Source organism: Poeciliopsis prolifica, unplaced genomic scaffold, assembly GCF_027474105.1.
Source record: "Poeciliopsis prolifica strain line A6 unplaced genomic scaffold, Auburn_PproV2 SCAFFOLD030, whole genome shotgun sequence".
In the NCBI taxonomy this organism is placed as follows: Eukaryota; Metazoa; Chordata; class Actinopteri; order Cyprinodontiformes; family Poeciliidae; genus Poeciliopsis; species Poeciliopsis prolifica.
Genome location: NW_026562405.1, coordinates 5,099,529 through 5,122,122, shown reverse-complemented (window position 1 = coordinate 5,122,122; position 22,594 = coordinate 5,099,529). Strand labels below are relative to the sequence as shown.

Here is a 22,594-nt window from a genome sequence, read left to right as displayed (position 1 = left end):
TGATTGCCAATCCCAGAAGCACTGAAAGGAAACTGTCCCCTTTATTCTGATGCATACAAAAGAAATTCAGGAATATCTTTGTTTAATCAAAGACTCAATAAATGTCCAAAGTGTCTGAATGATTTTGTCTGCGTACAGGTTGGATGTCATTTGTAAATGAGTGCAAAAAAGAGATGCAAACATTTTCCCTGCAACAAATAAACCAGGATTATGGAAAATTTCATGTTACGATCATATGTCATGAAAGCAATTCTGATTTTGTGTAGGGAATAACTTCAAGAACAAAACTGAATTTTAACATTAATCTGAGAAAATATCAGTTAATCGGATTAAGTAACAGAAAAACCAAGATTGCCTTGTGCTTTGGATAAAATGTATAGTAAGATTTTATTATTTTTCAAACGAATCAGAATGGATAAAATACATGGTGATATTTTATTATTTTTCAAACGATGAATCCTGAATAGAAAGTTAAAAAAAATTCAACGTTTTGAACCAACGTATAAGCTCACATGAGTTGATTTTTGTGTTTTTATTTACATTAGTCCTCTGAGATCAAACTGCAGCACAGTCGTTTGTCCAGCAGGTGGCAGTAAAGCAGTTTTGTTGAACTGGCCGCAGGTTTAACTCTGAAGAAGATCGGTTCTCGGCGGCGGAAGCATGGCGCGGGTTTTGTGCGGGGCTACCTTCCTCCGTTGCGGGCTTTGGAGGTAACAGCAGTGAGCAAGCGTCGACCGAGTGGAGGATCTCACAATGGAGGACGGCGTCAGCCGGAGAGAGGCTTGCCCGGTGAGGAGAGTGTCGGCTGCGCGACTTTAGCTACCGGGACTGCGAGCTGCTCGGTTCGACCCCCGGCCGAGGAAGCTACCCTGCCGCGGCCAGGCGGAACCCTGCGGCCGCGGGGAAGATCTTGGAGCGGAGGAAATCAGCACCGCAAGTGGTCCACCAACGACATATGCCGAGTGAGCCCAAGAAGTTCCACATACCGAGGAAAACCAAAGAGAAAAATGGTATGATGCTCCAAATTAATGGCGTTTTATTTATAAGAGTTCAATTATCAGACAAGTATGTGTCCATTGTCGGACACTTCCACCTATCCTGTCAGTTTAGTTAGCAACAAGGCATTTGGATGCTTATCACCATGAGTGTCATTTATGTTGCTCTGCTCCTCTGTGAAAAGATTATGTTCAGTTTCCAATCTTTATGTTCAGTTCAAAGATCTAATGTTGTTAAACTAGCGGCTAATGCAATAATGCGATGCTAACAGCTAGCGGCCAGTCGCTTTAGTTACAAGCTTATAAACGTTTTAACGTTGGTGATATTTCATTATTTAAGAATTATGTCTTATTTTCCTGCTGTAGGTACTAAAATATACCTTTATTTTCACCCTATAGCTTGTTTGGCTTTGTGTAGATTGTAGTTTTTAGCTAAAGGGAGGTAACCGCCTCCATGTTTACATTATTATAGCCGTTAGCGCGTGTCCGGTTATGGATGCACTAATTAAGGACACCAAAACAAAACTACAGAGGACCTCAAATTCATTTTTACTTTGTTGTACCTCAGATTTAATCATAGATAATAGGAAAATAAACATTACTCTATATTCACATGGAAGGATGTGAGAAACTAGTTTTGTTGATTGTTTTTAAAGTAACTCCTATAAACGGTGTAAGCCATGATAATTTTATTTACCTTGAGGGAAATTTGTTTTTTATTTTTTCTCGCAGACAAAAACTAATGGTATTATTCTGCTTTGTGATTTTTGCATTTGAGAAATCAAAGCTTCTCCTTATTTTTCAAGGTTTCCCAGATTAGAGGAGCTTCATGGTCATCATTTATCTTCAGTTTAGCTCATAAATTATCTGCTATTAAAGTCAGAGAGTTATGAACAGTCAGAAAGGTTCACTTTGGTCTTTCACCTGCAGTGATGTATGTTTTTGGTCTTATTGGAAGACAAAGGAATGATCCAGACCAGGTTGTTACATATAATTTCAGTTTTACTTTTTAAAGTTTTAGTTATATATATATATTTATTAGTCACATCATTTAATTTATTTTTGCATTTGTTTTTATGTTCTAAATTGTTTTGCTTACTTATTATTATTTTATTTTTGAGCCAGAGCAGTTTACTGCTATCGATTTAGCGGGCACACTACAAATATTGTAAACAAAAATAAATATACCACTAATCAAAAAATACATTACAAAAATATATACATTTTCCATTTAGATAAAAATAAAAAGCTTTTGAACGTAAATATGTTCTATGCAAAACTACACAAGTGGCAGTTTTAGCTTCAACTGATTCAAATTATGTAAAAAAAACATTTAAAATCTCATATTAATCACCTTTTGCTTTCTAATTATTTATCAGTTAATCAAAAAGTAATCCACAGATCAGCCTCGCACTGTTGATGTTCAGTCCAGCAGAAACTGCTGAGTTTTTCTCATGATGGGAGAAATATTTTATAGCTGCAGATGCGTCTTTTGCTACAAATAATCAGGTTTCACTAAAGAGCGATGTTGTTGCATTTTAGTCAATAACATAATAAATGTTTCTTCTTCAGCTCTGTTCCAGTTCGTCTCCACTGAGTCCAGGGAGTATGAGGACATGAAGACCATCCTGACGTCCGGCTACATCGACAGCAACTCTTCAGGTTGCTTCACTTACAGCAACCCTCGGCTCGTCCACAGCGAGCTGCTGGAGAAGGAAGTGAGCAACGAGCTCGTTGTTGCGTTTTGTTTCACTAGAATCCATCAAAAAGTCTCTTTTACGTATCATCAGCTTAAAAAAAGATGTTTTGGTTCAAATATCTTCAGTGATTTCCTGAACACATGTAAGCCTGAAAAACCCACCTGGTGCTACAGAAACAAAGGCATGAGTTGAATTGTTAGCAGCAGGAACACATGATGGATTTGAACTCTGGTGACTTGATAGAAATATACCAGATTAAAGCTGCACCATGTATGTTGTCATTTCAATATTTATGAAGCAAAGGACGGTTCATAACATTTGGTTAATATATTCCAAGTGTTGTGTACAGCAGTATTTCAGATATGAAAGACAAAAACCCCAAATCAATAATGATCAATATAGACTGAAATGAAATGCTTACATACTGAGATGTTATCGTCCAGCCCTATGTTGATAAGTGCACAGGATGTTTAAGGAGAGAAATAAATGTGTTCAAATTCAGAATAGTTTGTGCTCAATTACTTTAGTTCCTTGGTTTTCACCTGCTGGGAAAAAATGATGGTTTATGTTTCAGTTCGTGGAAAAACGGAGAGAGATGAAAGCAGACGGAAGGACGGATAAGGAGCTGGAGGAGAGCTACTGCTTCCTGGCGACTAATTCACTCAAGGTAGGACGATTAAACAGCGATGTTTTCATAATAAAGAGAACAAATTCAGCTATTTCTGTTGTCTATTTAATATTAAGTTTGGTTTTTTTTACTCTTGCAGCTGCCTGTTCTCTGTGAGAAAGGACTAACGGTCGGTCGGAGTAAAAACACGGTGCTGGGAAACCCGACTAAAGGTAGGAGACATTAATTCATCTAAAATTTACTGAGGTACAGCTGATTGTGGGTCTTGAGGGAATGTTGAAACTTTACTCCATGAAGTGTATTAACTCAAAATCAGCTCTTATTGGTGTCACATCATTAATTTTTGGCTGAGAAGTTGAGACTCATCCGCCGTGAATCGGCGCTATTACGGTGAAAACTTAGTGAGCTTGTCGAGTGTTTATATTTCCAAATGGAATTGCATAAAGTGAATTTTATGGCTCATCTTGGAATCTGTTTGGTCCGTTTCTCGTTCTGGTTATGAGACACTGCCGCTATCTTTGATTTGGAATCAGTTTTTTCTCCCCTGGGTGATCAGTGGCGCCCTCTGCTGGATGGCGGCCAAACTGCAACACTGAAAGAAGGTTTCAAACACCTGTTATTAGTTAATCCAATGAAAATTATCTTAGTCTAATAAATAATTATATCGATTATTACTTTATTTATTTGATTCAAACATGTTTAAAATTGAATACCGAAATATATATTATATTTAGATAACAATATGTTTGAAAAAGAGGGAGCAGAAATATAAATGTATTTAATCCTCCCTTATATGCCTTACTTTTTACTCGTTATTCTTTATTTAAAGAAAATAAAATATACAAAATTAGGCAAACAATAATAATCTTAAGTCTATTAACCCCCTCAGACCAGACGTCCACTGAAATGAACATAATACATTTTCTGGGTTTAGATTAGTGAAAAGAAATAGGAATTTTGTCATTTGAATGATTTTTATTACTCACTAGCTTCTTATTGACCAGTGATATTGATCAGAGGCATCAAACAAGACAAGCATTGCTCTGAAACTAGAGATGGGGAGGAGAAGATGGTCTGTTTTCATCAAAAGTATACATGTAATTTGGCAATATTTCCAGTGATAGTATTTTTAGTTGTTTTAAAATGTTTTTATCATTAAATTGCAGAATTTCTATCAAATCTGAATGTCCATCCCATTGGACATCAAGACTTAGAGCAGAAGTCTTGATGGTAACTAAATATTAGCCATTACTTAATTATCTAGTGTCAATATACAAAAAAATCATCTGTAAACATTGTTTATCTTATTTGTGGTTTCCAAATTTATTTTATTGGATTTTTTATTTTAGTTTTTTATATAGTTATAAATTCTGACATTTTTTTCTCTTTATTTTAATTCTGAATATAAATGAGTTTTGAAGGGTGTCAAAGGTTAATTTCTAAAACATATGGTGACAAAGTGATGGAAATAATTTTTCTCCCTATAAACTGTTTCATAGACATTATTTTACTTCCAGCAGGTAGTTTGAAGTCGTGTTCAGAATGAGCTTGTTGTTGCAGGCGTGTATCTGTCAAGGTTTTCGGACCTGTTGCAGGCGCGACCTTTGACCCCTGGGACGACCGGGGAGCTCCTCATCCTCAAGGTGATGAAGGTGAGCCAGCTTCCAGGTGATGCTCATCATCATCAGCGTCATTTATTTCAGTTTTGAGTGTTGTGCAGCGTCTGTTTCGGGTTTCAGGGGAAGGTGAAGAGCATCTACGAAAACATGAAGATCCTCCAGGACCCGACGCCTCGCTTCGACAGCCACATCGCCAAGAACGCCAGCAAGGTCACGTCGCTCAGCTGCTTCCGCGCCTACGAGCTCACGCAGGTGACTTCCCACAATGCTCAGCTGCTCGTACCTGGCTGCAAGCGTCAGCCAGTGGTCTCATCTCAACGTCTTGTGTCTGTCCACTTGTTCCAACCGCAGCAATACTTCTACGAGTATCTGTTTGACGAGCTGCGGGAGCGGCCGCGCCAGGTGTGTCCGTTCGCCGTTGTCTCCTTCCACTTTAAAGGAAAAGACGCGCCTCTCTCCGTCAAACCTGCGCCGCCCGTCAGGTACCCAGATCCGGTTGAAACCAGAAGATCTGTCATGATCAGTTTTAAAAATGTGACTGACGTGGTGGTGTTCACAGAGTGCGGACAAAAATTAGATTTTGAGTTTCTGGTCCTGGTTTTTCAGAATGTTGAAGTGGCGAATCGATCACTGTACAGTTTCCACTTCATTTGTGGTTAAAATCTGTTTTTTCAGCACATCTAACCCAAAAAACTGAAACGATTAATTGTGATTGTCAACTAATTTAGTCATCGATTAATTGTTAACTGGAGATTATAGAGTCTAAAAAAGGCTGTTTGGTAAAAGTTAAAAAACAGTTTGAGCTACAATTAAATCAAAACTGTACAAAAATATATGCATGACTCACTTTTTCTGTCCACTCAACTTTCTGTCATGAAAATATTCAATTTGAAATGAAAAAGTGCTTCTATTTCCTTCCCAGAGCTCAACTCTTAATTAATGCTTAATAAACACTTATTAATGATTTATAAAGTGCTTAGAGATGAATTAATAACATATATGAGCTATTTATTAGGTGATCCTATTTGTAAAGTGGTACTATTTTTCTTTTGTCAGATTAATCATCAGAATAATTGATTACTAAAATAATTATTGTCTGCAACTTAAGCTGTTACAGAAACAGATAAATGATGGGAGGAGCATCTATAGCAGATTCGTTGGGTGCAGTTTAGTTATGTTTTTATTTTGCTTCAGTCAAGTGTTGTGTTTACACATCTAACCGAAGGGCAGCGCCTCCCATGGCGCCTGTCTGCCCAAGTCTGATGTTGTTTGTTTTTTGTGTGGGCTCTACTGAAATAAATCTAAATAATAAAGTGTGTTCATTCATTCTTAATGATCCTAAAGAGAATTTTTAGCTATATTTGTTAAAAATCTCAGTATGATGATGTCTGTTTTTCAGGTCCAGCACTCAGTTCTCAGAGAGCAGCAAAGGTAAACTCAGCCCAGCTGTTTTCTGCTCTTTAGCTTCAACCCGACCTGACGCAGCGTTTCCTCCTTCCTTCCCTCCAGGGGGCGCTCAGTTCACCGTGTGGACCGGAGAGCTGAAAAATGACCGGGTTCTGCTCCAGGTCCCTTCGGTCCAGCGCCACTCCTTCTCTGCCCCTCAGGCTGTGAGTCCCACACAAAACACCTTCCGACCTTTGACCTGATGAGGAGAGGAAACAAGTTTTCCCCTCAGTATCAGAAACTTACAGACTTTCCTTATTTAGTTAGTTAGTTTTTGCTTGTTCAATAAGCAATAAATCGATGCATAGTGTCTACAAGTCTGAACTGGAAGTGATCCTTGCTACTGAACCGCCATCTTGGTAGGGAAGTGCAGTGGAAAGCACAGACCAGTGGCTTTGAGTCCAACAAAAGAACAGAATATTGACACTCTTGACCAATGCGCAAAAGAAATACATAACAAAATCACTGCAGATCAGAATCAACATGTATGAGACACAATGTGGCTTGTTTATTGTTGGCAACTCCATAGCAACTGTCATGACAATTAGTTATGGAAACCTACCAAGGCTGTCAGATTCAAAGTTCCCAGAAGTGTGACATCACATGTGAACGTTATGATAAATTAAAACGAGTGCATTAATTTTAATTAGGACAGTCGTTAGAGAAGCTCCACTTTAATATCGTTGAAAAGCCGCCATTTTGAGAAACGCTACAAACATTGGACACACCGCACACAGGAGTTTACACTTCCTGTCACTTTTGCCATTTTTCTGTCTAAGTTGAATGATTGTTCTTTTGAAAGGCAATTGTTTTTTTTTGAGAATATAAATGTTTTCTAGTTCCATTGGTAAATGTTCTTTAGATATCAAAGTTTTATTTTAATCTTTGAGTGGGCATACCTCTTATTAATCCATTTTTATTCTTAAATTAGTTGAAATTTGTCTAATGATATTGTTTATCGCAGTAAGTTGTCACACAATATATCGTCCAACAAATCTTGTTATTGTGCAGCAGTAGTTTATTTAAATAGGCTCATTGCTGAAGAGTTGTTCCTCCTTCAGACCCGAGAAATTGGATGTCGACTCGGTTATGACGTTGGATGAAGTGACCAACCTGCTTCCCTCTGCTGTGTTCTCCTTTAATACCTACAGCAGCAGCAAAGAAGGTGAGCAAACCGCCGCTGAGGGTTTAAATCTTCATTTTGTTTCTGTTTGTTCTTTACGGTGAGTTTTTAAATGTGTGTGTGTGTGTGTGTGTGTGTGTGTGTGTGTGTGTGTGTGTGTGTGTGTGTGTGTGTAGTTGTGACTGACAGCTATCACTGCAGCCTGCTGGAGGTGATTGACAGAAATCAGTCCTCCACTAACGTAACGATGCTGCTGCGGGAGCTGGAGACCAAACAGCTGGTGGGTACAACTCAAATTAGAGAATGTTGTGAAAAATATTCTGTTTTTATAGATTTCATAGTGGAATATTTCAAACTTTTATTTCTTGCAATTTTGGCTCTTAAAAAGCAAACTTCAAATTAAATTTTGTTTTCTCTTTAGGTTCTGGTGAATCCGCTCACAGATAAAGGTTTCCTCTTCCTGCTGTCCAGCGTTCAGATGGCCACACCGACTGGTAAGACATGAACGAGTCGCTGCACGTTATCTGAACACATGGTGGTGGCAGCATCATGCTGTGGAGAGGGATTGATGGGAAAATGGGTGGAGTTAGATTTTTTTTATATTGGTTTTGACATTTAAAATTTGAAACAAGTTTAACAGGTGTAAATATTTTTCTCTGTTTCTAAAACAAACATCGACTGATGGCAGACTGAGCTAATAGGTATTAGCTGGGACTGAGCTAGTAAATGTTAGCTGGGTCTGAGCTAATAAATGTTAGCTGGGACTGAGCTAATAAATGTTAGCTGGGACTGAGCTAATAAATGTTAGCTGGGTCTGAGCTAATAAATGTTAGCTGGGACTGAGCTAATAAATGTTAGCTGGGACTGAGCTAATAAATGTTAGCTGGGACTGAGCTAATAAATGTTTCTGTGCTTTCAGAGAGAGGAGAGAACTGGAAGAGGAGCCTTCAGGCCTTGTTTGTTTTCCTGGAGCCCAGAGACGTTTCCACATTCAGTGAGTAAAAATAATGAGAGGGAGGAGTTAGATGCTTAATTCCCATCTATGTGAATGAACGGAAACTGTCAGGCAACTGGACTTCTTACGAAACCTTAAGAAAGCAGAAGTCCAGTGTCCTGCTACGTAAGCTTCAGCACATCCATAAAAAGTCTTAAATTCATTAGACGATAAGTTGGCCATAACTTTGCTTATTACAGGTCTTAGATTATGATGTGGCAGGATTATTTAATCTTTTATTTTCTATGTAGCTTTCTGTTTTCTTGCAAAAATTTTTCATAATATGCTGAATAAAAAAAAAAAGAGTAAAATCTTCACATTGAATTCTGACTGAATAAACAGAAAACTGCTTTTCTCCCATTAATAAACTTAGATATATTCATAAAATCTAAAACTGAAAAATGAAAGGTGAAAAGAATAAAATATATGAAACAGTTAATTCCCATGAACAGATCAAGCAGCTGGTGTAAATATGAGCGACATTAAGCTAATAATTTGAAGGAGGTTGTTTAATCTGTAAACTTCATGCGAGCCTGTTTGTACTGTTTCTCTTGGATTCTGCTGCCATCTTTGTTTCTGTATCAACTGGCTCTGCTTCAGGATCACCAGCGCCGCCCTCTGCTGGATGGAGGCCAAACGACCAGACATCTAACATCTAAGATTAGAACCTTAGATTTTCTGTCATCTTAACATCTGCTTAGATGAAGCAGTTTCTACGCAGACATTACTAGTTAATTGAATGCAGCTAATTTTAATCAAATAAACCATTAATTGATAATTAAGTGGATGAAATGTTTACATACTGTGAAAACAAAAGCAGACTGTTTTCTTGTAACTCTCTTTTCCTGCAGTGTCACGGTTTTCCTCCTCCCAGGACAATTTACCGTCCTCTGCCTCGCCGATGCCGCGCCTCTCCGACTTCCTGCCAGCTCTGCACCACTCCCTGGTGAAAACCCGAGCCAACCCTCCGGCCAACCTCTCTGCTGGTGTGGAGCTGCAGATGCGTGAATACCTCAGCGGCGTGACCGCCGGCAGCGTACGCACCCTTGTCTTTTAAAAGGAGAAGCCTCTTATCCGCTCGTTTTTAGACCCGTTTCTGAAACTGGATGTGTTTGCAGGTCCAGCCGTGTCCCATGACCGAGTACGACTCGGTTCTGGACGAGGAGACCAAGCCCTGCCCGCCCCCTACCACCGGCCCAACACGGACAACTACCTGCGCTCCTACCTGGCCAACCCTGCTGCCTACATGCTGTCGGCAGCGCGCGCCAGGCAGGCGGTAGAGGCGCTCCTCGGACCCGAGCCACCGCCGGAGAAAACGCCCAGGAGCAACGGAGGCCCAACAGACACGGCGGGACAAAACGTTCATAAGGTGAAATAACCGTCAGACAATTAAAAAGTACATCGTTCTCATGTGACGTTACACTTGCAGGGAGTCTATGGCTGTCTATGAATGAAGACAGCCATCTTGGTAGGTATTTGTAACTAGCTATGCTATGACAACAATAAACAAGCCACAAGCTTAGAGCGAGCTCTCGCCTTGGACCTATACACTTGATAAAAAATATAAGTACATTAGAACTAATACTCGGTTACAGGTTTTGAACACTCTGCTTTCTTTTTGTTAGTCTGGAAGCCATTGTTCTGCCATTGCTTTGCGCTTGCCTACCAAGATGGCGGTGCAGTGGCACAGGTCACTCCTGGGTCAGACTATGTATGACAACGAGAGCTTGATCATCTCTGGAATTGGTTACTTTAAGGGTTTGTACAGGTTCTTGAAATCCTTGAAAGTCTGGAATTTCATTTCGGTGTTTTTGAGGTTTGGAAAGTGCTTGATTTCTGTATAAAGTCCTTGACATTGTTTAATATTCAAACTACACAGTTTCATAGTAAAGTTCCATCTAACGTTTGTTTAAAAGCTTAAATTTGGAAATGTTAGTTATAGTTCTTCAAAGTGTGGTGCTGGAAAAGTTTGAAAACTTAGGAAATGTTTGAATTTTCTTTTAGGAAAAATGTTTGAGTTTTTTGTTGTTGTTGTTTGTTGATTGTTGAACAGGTGCAGCAGCTGTTGGACCAGATTCTGACTTGTAAGAAAAACGCAGAGGCGGAAGTGAGGAGGGAGGATGTCGATGGTGTGAAGGTGTCGAAGAGGAAGATGGATCAGAAGACGGCGGAGCGAACGCTAAAGTACTTCAAGGCGTCTCTTGAAACAGGAAGAGCCGACAGAATTCCAGGTGAACCGAACTTCCAGCTTCATGAATCTTACAGCTTTTTCTTCAGCAGCACTTAAACTGGTATCGCTCTGATTTTATGTGTTGTAATCAAGAATTGCAATATTTTTGCTTTTTAGGTAATAAATGATAAACATTTTTTTGTTTATTTGTGTCTTTTTATGCTTTTTTGATTTGAAATAAAATAAGCTCTAGTTGTTAAATGAGAAATCCGCAGAATCTGCCAGATTTTTTACTTTTATTTACCTGATTAGTCGTTACTCATTAATTACTAGAATAATTATTAGTTGACGCTCTAATTATGTCACCTGCAGCTTAATCAGTTTTAGACCAACTTAGTGCTTTTCAGCTAAAATACAGGAAATTGTTCCTAAAACTAAAATAAAGTTTGTCATTTTAATACTTCTCTTTGTTTTTATGACAATCTAACCATCCTCTGACAGTTTGTCTATTGTTTTATGTATTTATTTGTTTTCTGCCCATTTTTTTCTTTCAGTTGGAGGAAACAAAACCTCTTTTGCATCTATAATCACCTCGTTGGGTTTGAAGGACGTGGATCTGAGGGAAGACGGATCTGAAGTAACTGTTAAATTTCTCAGACAGCTGAAAGGTGACAGAACCTTTTATTTCTTGTCTGTGTTCAGTGACTTTGTGTTTCTTACCTGAAAGCGTCTGAATTTATGAAAAGCTGATATTTAGGGCATGATATCGGCCTGGTACGGCGATGTTGACAGTATTTTAATGTGTTTTTACGGCAGGACTCGTTAATGCTGCTAATCAGAGCCCCCCTGAGGCGACAGAGGACGGACTGAAGGAGTCGAGTCCGTTCAGTCGGCTGGCCACAAAGCTGGGCCTGCCCACTAACTGTGACATCGACCTGAGGAAGCAGGAGGAGCTGGAGGTAAAACATCATTTATGGTTTCAGAAATGAAAGATTCAGGCAGATTTCTGTGACTAAAAATGAAGTCCAATCTGGAACATGTCTGCTAAGCTAACTGGGCTTCACTACCAAACAATCTAACTGGAGTTTGGGGGATTTCTTACGAATGAAAAGGTCAAACCAACCGAACCCTTTGAGCAACCTGTTCAACTCCTGGCCTGGGGGGCGCTGCACCAAGAACCACTGAAGGAAGCAACAGGGTCTTGGACTTGAAGTCTTGGTTCAGTATGAAAAAAAAAATACAACAGAAAAACATTTTCAAATTATTTTGAAACGTTCTAAGTGAAATAATCTTCCAGGGAACCAGTTCTTCTGTTAACATTAATGAACACTTTACTGAAATCTAGTTCTTACATCTGGCAGAAAAGTTACTTGTAAGTCAGTTGTGTTTTAGTTAAAGTGTTCTAAGATATGTTCACTGAACTACGCCAAAATAGATACATGGCACAATTGTGTGTTTTGAGGTGTGTTGTTAGTTCAGTTCAGTCCTATAAAAAGATTCAGTTTTAAATATCGATATGTTCCAGTTTGATTCGAGTTGTGAAACCAGTTGGTGAAGTTCAGTTGAGTTTTTGCTCACACAGATTATAAAGTTTTCTGCCCAGCAGTGATTCAGTTCAAATTCAAATCTACTTTATTGGTTCCAAAGGAAAATTAAATGTTCTTGTTACTCATATTAATTCAAATTCAAATAGAGGTTGGCAGGAAACGTCTCCTGTAGCAGTCTGCATTACAACGAATCTGAAGAAGCCTCTGACTGACTCAGCCTCTGCTCAGGATTTGGTTGGATTGACCAGAAATTTCCTGCTTTGATTTTTATTATTAGCGTTGCACAGAAAATACGCTTCATATTGCAACAAAAAGATGTTGGTTTAATTGAGGGGATTATTTTTAGACTTGAACTCTTCGATAATCTCAGTTACTCAAAGGTTTGAACGATGACAGAAAACAATCTGTGTGTGTGTGTGTGTGTGTGTGTGTGTGTGTGTGTGTGTGTGTGTGTGGGTGTGTGTGGGTGTGTGTGTGTGTGTTTGTGTGTGTGTGTGTGTGTGTGTGTGTGCAGGAGCAGACGGCAGGCAGCGTCAGCAGCCTGGAGGGCTTCAGTCCCGGTTCGCACAGCGGGGAGCTGAACCACCATGGAGGAAGAGGAGGAGGAAGGCTGGGGAGGAAAGCGGCCGCTAATGAAGAGCCGGAGGAGGAGGAGTGGGAGATCCCGTGGGTCCTGATTCCCATCACAGGTCGGTTCGCTCAGCGACGCGGCTGAACATCTGCTGCAGATCAGCCTCGGCCCACCGGGGATTTTCCAGTTATTTCTCCTCATCCACAGCAAAAACAACGAAATTACAACTTTTTAATCAATATAAAAATTGCTGACTTACAGGAAGCTCATATTTCTTACATGAAAGTCTAGTAACTTAGTTTTAACCCTGAATGGAAACAATTTTTTATAAATGTATTAAGAAAAATGCAGCTGACATTCAACCTGAATTAGGTAGCCATGGCAGCAGCCAATCAGAAATCAGAACAGGATACAAACGTCAAATCAAACAGACCGCGATGTGAAGCAGCAGAAACGTTTCGTCTGCTTTCTCCCTGCAGGTCTCTGTTCGGAGCGATACTCACAGCGGGACAGGAGCCTCCCACAAGATCCGCGTTTCCAGCACAGCGACTCGGCCACCGCCGTCGCCGAGACGACCGAGTTGCCCAGGAGGAGCCCCGCCCCGTCTCCGGAGCGCAGCCCCCCTCCGTCCTACCCGTCCCCCGAGGCCACGCCTCCTCCCTCCCCCTTCCAGTGCTCGTCGCCCATTCCCAGCCTGCCGCCCTCGCCGTCCCAGTGCCCCTCCCCCGACCCCAGTCCGCCGCCGTCCCAGTGCCCGTCCCGGACCCCAGCCCGCCCTCGTCTCCGCTCACCTGCCCCTCGCCGCTGCCCAGCCCTCGCCCTTCCCCCGCCCGCTCACCGTCACCTGAGACCAAGCCGCCGTCCTCCCTTCGGCGTCTGCCTGTTAACGAAGTGAAGCCGCCTAACGAGCTGCAGGTTTCCCCCCAGGAGTTTCCAGGTAACATTCTGCAACCTGAGCTCGGCTCAGCCGCTGATCCATCTTTAACCCGTCCAGAACCTCCAGAACAGAATCGTTCTGTTCCTATTGCGAAGTAAATCATTAAACTTGACCTTTGACCTGCGCAGTGGAGCAGTTTATTTTAGGGTCGGGAGGATAAGCATCTCATTTAAATCATTGGGGTCAAGAAATAATTTTGAACTTGAATCAGTCAATATCAATAATTATTGATTAGCTTTTTGTTTCAACTGATGCGATCTTTCCTGCTTTATCCAGTTTTCCATAAGGTGTTTTATGGCAGTTAGGGTTAGGTTACCTTACCAGGTAACCAAAGACTGAACGAGTGGCTAGGTAACCAGAGTGGAAGAGTGAGTAGATTCCACCAACAACGCCGAAGCTTTTCCTCCTCTGCCCATTTCTACTGGTTGGACTGGGATCAGTGGAACTCCAGTTCACCAACACGACCAATATAGAAAATATTGGCTGTATTTTCTATTGATACTGGTCGCATGTTTGTTGCAACATACATTGTTATTGACTTATTCCTCCCAGAATCCAAAAACATGACTGATGCAGTGCAAAAACACAAAACCTTACCGAGCATTTTCTGTCCAATTTCTAGTGCAAATATCTTTTAGTTCACTTAAAATGAGACAAAACTTTCGAATAACTTTTCAACAAGATATAGGAGCTTAGCATATGGCAATAGTTCCTTACTGTTGACTTTTTAAAAATGACTGGTACAATTGGCAGATTATTTTCCTTATTTCAACATGTATTAAGTGGAACTAGAACTTTTTAAAATCCATATTAAGGAATTCTTAAAACAAGCTCCTATATTTTGCTGAAAAGTTACTTGGAAGTTAGTAAACTTGAAATAAGACAAAACTAAGATATTTAAGCTTCAGACTCGACCAAAAATACTTGGTAAAATGTTGTGATTTTGCAATGTTTTGTCGAGCCACAAACGGAACCGATTTCATTCACCAGCATTTAAAAGTCAGATGGGAAATCTTGCAAAATCTCTCAAGATGAAATGTTGGTTTGGCATAAACAAACATGGCCGACTTGGTAGAAGCAATGGTGATATTTTGTGGACCATTTTTAACAAAGAGAAAAAAACAATGTGTTATTTCCCTTCACTTTGTTGTTCTGTCTCAAAAATTGACTTAAATTTGTTTTTGTTGGTGTTAATACTTGTTTTAAGTGATGCCACTAATTGTAAACTTTCCTTCAGGAGAGTCGAGTAAAACCGAGCTGAAGGTCCAGCAGAAGGAAGTTAAAACGGAGCCAGCATCGGTTCCTGCAGAGACGGATCCGTTCTCGGTTCTGCCTCTGAGGATAAAAGCTTCCCCGTCTAAATCTCAGCGACTGGAGGAATCGGAGCGAGAGGCAGAGACACTGGTGAAAGTAAAGGCAGCAGCAGAAGAAGAGGAGGGATATGAGGAGGTCGCTGAGCAGCACCAGTCAGAACCGAAGGAGCCTGACAGCGTCTCTTTTGGCCGTCCAGTCAGAGACCTGGACAGCGTCGTGGACAAAAACCTGACGGAGTTTTCCTCGGACCTGCAGCTCCTCCTGCAGGATGAAGGCGTTAACGTCAGCCTCCTGCCGCCACCGGCGCCGCTGCCGCCGTTCGCATCGCTGCCGCAGTTCGCATCGCTGCCAGAGTTCTCGCCCTACGTCTCCTTCTACAACCACTGCCCCTCCGTCGCCGACTACGTCGCCTCGCTGCACGACGGCATCGTCAGCCTGCTGGCGGCGAGCGAGGACCGTGGCGCCCCGGCGGCGGCGGCTGTCGGGGTTCCTGTCGACGCTGCACTGGCCGACACTGTTAGCGACTTCGTGGCCAGCGTCAGAGCAGGGAAGGCTTCAGCGGGTCGGACCGCCGCTACCGAACAGTTCTCTGACTGTATCCCAACCTCTGGTTCTGGGTCCGCCTGGGGCCGCGCGGCTCAGCCTCAGGACGGCGCTGTGGGTCGGACCGTGCGCTGCTCACCTGCACAGGAAGGCGGAGAGACGGGAGCGGACTGCACCGTAACCGCGTCAGGTCTTGGATCTGGTTCTGAAACCCAGCATCCACAGGTCACCAGTCCGAACTCCGCCTGCGCCTCGGTTCTGGAGCCCGGCGCGACACCCGTCCCGTCGACTACACACATCAGCTCCGTGATCGACCGGCTGGAGCCCAACGTCTTACACAACCTGGCGAAAATCCTGAAGGACATCAAGAGGAAGACGCCGCAGTTCTACGTCCACTGCCCAGAACCGGACGACCCGGTCTGCAAGGAGGTCAAGGTAAGCTGGGAGGCCCACCAACAAACTGCCCCAGAAGTTATCATGATCAACGATAATATTGTTGTTTTGAGATAATTTTACAGTAATGTACCGGTAACGGCACAATGATGCTTTATTAAAGGTCCATAAACTGTAAATTCTAACAAACATTTAAAACTGGAACTGGAAGACATTTTAAATGCAGAAAATAAACGGAAACGACAAACAGCTCCACAGTCTTGGTCCGACATGTAAAAACAACTTTAAATTATTCAATCAGTGAAATGAGGAATATAACAGCCAATGAAAAATAAACTGAAACTAACAAAATATTATATTGAATCATTGCATCTGCAGTTAAAACATGAACAAATAGCTGACTCTGTATTTAGTAAGTTCTTCACTTTGAACATATTTTCACAAATACAGATAAAAATTGCTTTGATTAAATATTTGAGGACACAATCTTTATCTTGAAGGTGATATTGAAAGAGCCACACCAAAGGCAGTGGCGCACCGGATTTTGCCCTCGGGCCTCGAGTTTGACACCCGTGGTTTATGTGTTGCTTGCGTGTTTTTGACCTGCAGGAATATCTGGTGAGCCTGGGCAACGTGCATCAGAGTCCGGCGGACTTCCTGCACCAGGACAACACGGAGAACGGCCTGCTGGTCATCATCAGGAACCAGGACATCGCTGGACACGTCCATCAGGTGCTCAATGGACCCGCATGATGCCGAAAAACGCCCTGCAGTGAGATTCAGGCTGTTTTCACACCCGATCGTCCAGCAGACTCGGTTCAATTAGGAACCAAAACCACAACATTAGTTGGTGGGATTCGCACCTCACTGACTCAAACCAACCAAACTAATTGAAAAAACTTTTCCCCTCCTCACCTGTGGGGGGCGCTGCTCCAAGAACCAATGAAGGAATCAATACAAAACCACTGCAGACACTGTGCACAACTTCCTTCTTTGCAAAATAAATGTAGCATGCAGCTTGCCAGCTACAGTTAGATGTGAGTAGATGCAACTAGTTGCCTGCAGCTACTCACACACAACTACCGATGCTGCTAAAATGCTAACTCACTAGCTAGCAAGCTAGTTAGCTAGAGTTAGTAGGTGTGATTAGGTGCATCTGGCTAGCAAGCGGCTAGTCATGTCTACTACCTCTAGTAGAGGTGTAGTTTCCATGTCCACCTGATGTAAAAGGTGAAGTAATCGTGCCTGCTGTCCCTGTCAGATTCCAGGCCTCATGTCCTTAAAGAGACACTCCTCTGTGGTGTTTGTGGGCATCGACTCGCTGGACGACATGAAGAACAGCAGCTGCATCGAGCTGTTTGTCTCCGGAGGCTGCATCGTCTCCGACGAGCTGATCCTCAACCCGGACATCATCACTCACAGTACGTAGAGAATCAGGATCGGTTTTTTTTTTGTTGCGTTTCCATGTGCCGTAATGAGCGCCGATGTGTTTTACTGCAGATCGACTGGCTGCTCCTGATGCTCCTGGAGAAACACAGCTCTCCAGAAAGTCTCTGGAGGTGGAAGATCCACTGCAAAACCCACAAAAAGCTGAAAGAGCAAGCCAGGTACACGATATAAGTTAAGGTGTAGCTTTCAGAACGCCGCCGCCTCAAACAGATTAATTGACTCCAACCTGTAAAGGAGACTTATTATGCTTCCTTGAACAGGTTAGCATCAATCTCAGAGTTATACAAAATATCTGCACCACATTGTTTTGCACAAAATCATTCCTAGACATTGAGATGTTAGTCTGGCCCCTGTGCCCTCAACTCAATGTTTATACTCATATGTGAACTTGACTGCAGACAGATGTGCAACTGTACAACCGTAGAGTTTCCTGCAGAGCCAACTACAATGTCGTAAGTCGTTTCTGGATCGTAAGTCAACAAGAAAACATTTGTCTTTTCCAGCAGCCGTTGTGCAGCAAATAAAGAGGTAAAACCATCACATCAAAGTGCTGCAACTCTACTGGGGTTGCTAGGTAACGGGAGGAACTCTGCTGGGGTTGCTAGGTAACGGGCTGAACTCTACTGGGGTTGCTAGGTAACGGGAGGAACTCTACTGGGGTTGCTAGGTAACGGGAGGAACTCTACTGGGGTTGCTAGGTAACAGCGGTTTGTGACTCACTGAATCAAGAGATTTTTGAAATGGCTCCTTTTCCACACACCAAAAAACATTAATTTATTGCAGTAGGGTTGTTTATAGAAGCAGCTGAAACCCAAATGGAGAAAAAAAAATAATTAGTGTTGCTCTGCTTCTGCTGAAAGAGTTCAGGTTTGATGACCCTCGGGTCACGTTTGGAGACGTGGCAGCTTTTGACGTCTGTCTGTTCAGGTTTCGGAGGGACGCAGCCAACCTGCTGGATCTGCTCTCGGCGTACCAGCAGCGGCAGATCGTAGAGTTCCTGCCGTATCATCACTGTGACATGACAAACCATCAGTCGCCGGACCTGGACTGCCTCACCGAGCTCCAGGCTCGATACACGCAGTTCCGACACACGGTCTACCTCACTGGTACGGCAGCCGCTCTCGCTGCTTTATACACTACTTTTTTTATTTTTAAAACATTATTAAATGTTTTTCCGGAGATATAAATGAAGTAAAGCGGTTTTAAAAAATACAGTAGAACATTAATCAGCTTCAAATGACCGTTCTGTTGTTTCAGTGAAGATTTTATTCCCTTAAAGTTGCTTTATGTCCAGCAGTCTTCAGCTAATGCGCTAGTAGTGGAGCTAATTAACGTTTTAGCTAACTTTGAAAAGGTTTAGCACACTTGGCGTCTCTAGTTCTGTGTTGAAACTTCACTATTTTTTCAAGTATTTAGGTGTTGATATTTATGTTCTTATTTTTTATTATTCTCCAATAACTTTATTGAAAACAGGGAACCTAGAAACAAAATAAAACAAACGCATGTAAATCATCTCAAAGTTAAATTGGTGCTCAAGGGTTGTAGTATTTAAAGGGAAAATATAATTTGAATTTGATTTAATAGGATAAATAGTGTCATATAATTCAATATAAGAAAATAAGTTAAGTGTGAATGGATGAGTGACTTAATCCCAAGTTTGGTGCATATTCTTCCCAGAAACATGATTCACAAAGCAAATAACACTGACGATGTGGTGGAGAAAACTTTAACCAAGCAGCACATTTGAGAATTTTGAGAAATGTTTTGATTATTTGCAAAGATGTAACTGAGCACCGTCAGATTTTAGGTTTCTGGAAGTTTCACAGAAGCCAGATTTTCTCCAAACCTCAGGAACGGGTATTAAATGTCAGTTATTTTTTTATTTTCATTTCTAAACTCAGAGCACTCCTTCGATAAGTTTCCTGCCTACTCCAACGGGGGGATCATCGTGGCCGGGATGGAAGAAATCGAGCGCAGCTTCAGCCGGTTGGTTGGCTGTCTCAGCGTCAAGGACAAGCAGTTGTTCCTGGAGGATCTGCTCGCTCCCAAAGGTCGGTTCCTGCTCCCAAAGGTCAGTTCCTGCTCCCAAAGGTCGGTTCCTGCTCCCAAAGGTCGGTTCCTGCTCCCAAAGGTCGGTTCCTTTGGGAACCTAAGGACCTAAGGACCTTTTAGCCACACTTTTTTGGCTAAAAGTGTGATTAATACTTTGTCCTTAAAAACATTCTGCTCTGTAAATCACATTGATCATTGACTAAACATGAAACCAGACGGAAGCAGCAGAGTAGAAGAAATACTGCCACCTGCAGGTTGGAGTAATCATCTCATAATCACATTGTTTTTTTATCTTTTTGCAGCAATTTGCAATAAACTCATCATTATTTATAGTGTGAAAAAATGCAAGGATCTGTTGATTTTGCATGAATTTCTCAGAAAATCGTAGAGTTGGAAAACAGTGGAAGGACTGATTGATATCACATTGCAGTAAACGGATAAATAAACCTGCTTCCATTTGACTGATAAATAATATTTTAAGACACAACTGTTATCTAGAGGACTCTATTTGTAGGTCTGTCACAATAACAAACTTTGATGGACAATAAATTGTCCTTCAAAATACGAGCTAATTGAGCCCAAACTGAAAACTTTTACCATCCAGTTTATGGTGGAAAGAGAGAAAAGAAAAAACAAATAAATCATCAGAATTGAGATTATTTGGCGCGTTTTCCTTCATCGTGTGATTAATTGATTTATTTTCTGGAGCCGGACCGGATTTGGCCCGTTCAGTTTGACCTTCGTTGTTCTGCTCCGTCTTCAGGTCTCGGCCAACAGTCTCCGTCCAACGCCGCCGATCGCCTCCACCCCGTTGCCGACAGCGACCAGACGCCCGGAGTCCCGCCCCCCCGGCGCCCCGCCGCCGACCAATCGGCTCCGGACGCCTGCAGCGAGCGTGTTTCCATGGCGACCAGCAGAGACATGGAGGTGCTGCAGCAGGCCATCAAGGAGATGCGGGCGGAGCGGCTGAAGCAGCTGCAGCAGCTGCGGCTGCAGCAGCAGCTGCTGGAGCTGCAGGTGGAGTCAAGCGACGTCGCCCTTCCTGCCGTTGCTGTGGAGGGCGCTCGCGTCACACCGCCCACGGACCGGGCGGCACCGCCGGAGTCGGTCCGGTTCACGCCCGGCAGGACGGCGGTGACGGCGACCCCGGACTTGATTCGCTCCGGTCTGCAGCTGGAGACGTGGGAGGACAAGAGGTCGGAGGACAAGAGGTCGGAGGACAAGAGGTCGGAGGACAGACGGCGGCCCACTCCCACAGAGGGACACTTGGCCCAGAACCACACAGAACTGTCCAATCAGAGCACAGCCGCTCGGTCAGCTGACACAAACGGGCCGGACTTCGACCAGGAACCGCAGCGGCGACGAGAACCCGACCGATCATCAGGCTCTCCTGAAGAGGGCGACGTTTCCAGGTCAGCCAGAGGTTCCTGTCCAGGTCGGACGGGGTCTGGGGTCACAAGGTTAGATTCTGTAGTTGAAACAAAGATGAAGTGGAAAGGTCAGAGGTCAGACCTAAACATGTGAAAGTCAGGACAGATGCTGGCGGTTTCCTTCCCTCTGATTGATACATTTATTTTGAAAAGTTAAAACAGGAACAGGAAGACATTTTAAATATCCAAAATAAAAAACATATTAACTAGAACGATTAATCAGATCAATTGATTTTTTAAATGATTAACTCATTTAATAAATTACTTACCTGGAGTTTCTGAATCAAAAAGTCAATTTGATCAAAGAATAACAGCAGTTTCAGCCAAAACTGCAAAACATATAATGTAACATTTTGCACTTAAGATAAAAATAACTTTTGTAAATATTCACCCAGAATAAAATCATTGCAGTTTGAGCTTCACCTGGTCAGATTCTATAACAATCTATCAAGCAGCTTTTGCTTTCCAGTTATTAATCTATAAATCAATAAAAAGTTTTATTTATCAAATTTCCTGTTTTCTCCTGCAGATCCTCCCAGTCCAACCAGCAGCCGCCCGTCGGCGCCGAAGCGGCTCCCCAGAACGGTGCAGAGTCCCGGATCCCCGTCTTGATGTACCGGGATCAGAACCAGCCGGGTCCGGGTCTGTTCGGCCCGGCGCCGCAGCGGAGCGTCGGTCGGCTTCAAGCCCCACACCTACCGCATTTCCACGGCCAGCATTTCCACACCGGACCTTTACTGGGAGCCCTGCGCCCGCTGGGGGCCCTGCAGGGCATCATGGGCCCCCCGCCCCTCTGGCCCGGTGGGCTGGCTCCCATGGCCAGCCCGCTGGTCTGGGGCCTGCAGCAGCCGGGCGTGGACCTCCTGAGCGGGTTCTACGGCCCCGCCGGTCCGGGCGGGAGCGCGTACCGAGGCGCCCGGCCCGGCGGGGTTTTAACAGGATGTAGAGGAGAACTGGATCTGTTGATCCAGAAACGGATTGAACTCAAACAATAAAGATTATTATTATTGTTATTTTTAGTAAACAACTTGAAGGTTTCAGTCTTGACTGTTTACAGAGTCAGAATAAATCCGGATCATTTCAGGAAACGCTAAGCAAATAAATGAGCAGATGTAAATATTTACCAGCGTGTAAATAAGCTAAAGTTTTCAACGAAGCGCTCAGATGTTTCCACTGTTTGGACCTGAGCTGCTCTGGAAACTCGGACCGCAGGAGGACGAGAGGTTTCCGTAACCCAGAGGATAAAAAGTCGTTTTCTGTGCTGAATGTTTGGTTTGGAGCCGTTTCTGTTCTGTTGCTGAAGAGAGAAAATCTGTAACAAATGGTTTTAACTTAAGTCAGTTTTTATGTTTAGTTTTTTTTCTATATCTGGTTTTTGTATTAAAATCCCATGAAAACAGAAAAACCTTTTCCTTTCCCTCTGTTCAAATTGTTGAAGCATCTGGAGGATGAACGATTTGAGGAAAAGGCTCAGTGGGATCCAGGAAACCCCACAGCCACACCTGATCGCAGCAAACTACCCAAAACTCACATTTTTAATCAACTACATTTTACACCAAGAGCAATTATTTATTTGTATCCATAAAATAATAGTTTCTACATGCATTATCAAATATATATTGTAAAAACAAATCAGTTCATAGTGAAATTGTGTGGATGTCAAATCTGCTTTTTATGTAATTA

At 42.6% G+C, this 22,594-nt stretch overlaps 1 pseudogene; it reads left to right on the top strand.

Annotated features, from left to right (window-relative positions):
• The first annotated feature begins 470 nt into the window (after positions 1–470).
• On the top strand, positions 471–22,421 carry LOC129372747 (protein TASOR-like; annotated as a pseudogene).
• The last annotated feature ends 173 nt before the right edge of the window (positions 22,422–22,594 follow it).